This window comes from Mus pahari, chromosome 21, assembly GCF_900095145.1.
Source record: "Mus pahari chromosome 21, PAHARI_EIJ_v1.1, whole genome shotgun sequence".
Lineage (NCBI taxonomy): Eukaryota > Metazoa > Chordata > Mammalia > Rodentia > Muridae > Mus > Mus pahari.
This window is the reverse complement of record NC_034610.1, coordinates 50,592,052-50,594,073: the sequence shown is the minus strand read 5'-3', so window position 1 is coordinate 50,594,073 and position 2,022 is coordinate 50,592,052. Positions and strand designations below refer to the sequence as shown.

Below are 2,022 nucleotides of genomic sequence, written 5' to 3'. Positions count from 1 at the left end.
TGCAGACACACGGGAAGAAGTTATTTCAAGAGGAAGGCAGAGGTGGGGGTCACTTTACCACAGGCTGAGGAGTCCTAAGTATTGCCACTTACCAACAGAACACAGGAAAATGCCAAGAAAAGCCTTTCCGTGGAGCCATTGAGCCCCCACTGAGAGCATGGTCCTACCAATGTGTGATGTTGATTCATAGCCTCCGAAACCGGGCTATACGCCTACTGTTAATTTAGAGCCTCACTGTGCTATTGGGTGTACCTTAAGGAGCTGGCACAGTGTCCTCTGGTTATGTGGCACTCCTCTGAGTCAGGATTTTATTCCAGAAGCTCTGTAGAGCTCAGGCTTCAGCTAGCAATACAGACTATAGTACTTTGAAGGGGTAGAAGACAAACTTCTTTTTTCCCCCAGGTTTTCAAAGGCATTTTTTATTTAGTATTTTTGATGACTATAAATAAGTGTTTCCACTATGGAAAAGAAAGTACATTTTCATGCCTAGGGAATGGATTTCTGAAGTCATGTTCAATAGTGTCAAAACTTGGAGGAAAAAAAAAAGTTAAAAAACAAAACAAAACAAAACAAAAAAAACCAACCTGAAGATTGCAATTCAGTTCTTTATAAAGTCCCTTGTAAAAACAAAACAGAATAAAAACAAACCTTAAAGGGTAGGGCAAATTTTAAAAAAGAAAAGGAAAGGAAAAAGGATGATTCATTGCTTCTCCTCAGACTTCTCTTCACCCTCATCTCTGGTCTCCCTCACTGAAAGGGCTTCCAGCTTCTCGGCCACCTTTTCGGCGTTATCATTTTTGCCTGGTCCTTTCTTTTTTTCTCTCTCTTCAATTTCTTTCCTGCATTCTCCAAACTTTGTTTTGAACTTTTGTGCATTCTCTGCATTTAGGAAGCGGATGGCGAGCAGCTCAGGTTTGGGGCACTGGCCAGCAATGGGTATTCCAGACCCAGGCTCGGTCACTGCCCGCATTTGGCTTCAACTCCATCATTGGTGTGATATAGTGGTTGGCGCATATCTTCAAGGTTTTGTCCCTCCTCATGAGAAAGTGGATGGTCCCTTTCTCCTTGTGCTTCAGAAGCCTGATGTCTCCAGTGTCTCGCTCCTTCCATACTGGGAGGTCATTCTCTGAAGCAAACCGGAACAGCTTTGCACGCATCTTAAAAAGTTCCTCTCCATCTTCCTCCAGCGTTTTAATTTCTTGCTCAGGAAGAGACACTATTGGCTGGAACTGGGCGTCCTGGTTGGATTCATCTGGCGCAGGCGTCTCCCGCCCATCCGCTCTTCCCTCCGCCCCCTCCCCCCCACACACAAACGAAGACAAACTTTTAGTGCATCGTAGAGAACGCCTACCCACCCTCCAATTGCTAAAGCCGACGCACAATACTGCAGTAATAGATTTTTATTTTGATGTTTCTCAACATAAATAAATAAATAAATAAATAAAACTCCAGACAAGGAAAGAAAATGTATTACCACCTTCTCAACTCCTTAACGGAAATGACATCCACTTTAATTATTCTCCCCTGGGGCTGGAGAGATGACTCAGAGTTTCAGAGCACTTGATGTTCTTGTAGAGAGGACCCGGCTTCCATTCCAGAATCCTCTTGTTAGTTCACAACTGCCTATAATTCCAGCTCCAGGGGATCCAATACCCTTTTTCAATCTTCAGGGAGACTATGCATGCATGTGTGGGAAACAAAATAAAATAAAGGGGGAGGTCTTGGGGGAGGGCGGGGAAAGTGGAGGAGGAAAAAGATGCCCAGCCCCACCAGAATTTCTCTATCCTCTGGTTAGTCAGGCGTGGGGAGACTGGCAGGCGCTTTCCACTAGGCCTGGGGTTGGCATTGCCTCTGACCCACGCGGCAGGGGGTGGAGAAGGGGCAGCCCCGAAGGGGAACACCCCCCTCCCCCAGCTACTTTGCTAAAGCCACCAGGGTTGTGGGATAGGGAAAGAAGTTCCCAACAATGAGCAGAGTGCGCAGTGGGCCTTGATGGAGCAGAGCAGAGACTCTATGGTTTAA

The 2,022-nt window shown here is 46.0% G+C and overlaps 1 pseudogene; it reads right to left on the bottom strand.

Moving 5' to 3' along the window:
• Positions 1–700: 700 nt before the first annotated feature.
• Positions 701–1,243, bottom strand: LOC110338434 (annotated as a pseudogene).
• Positions 1,244–2,022: the final 779 nt, after the last annotated feature.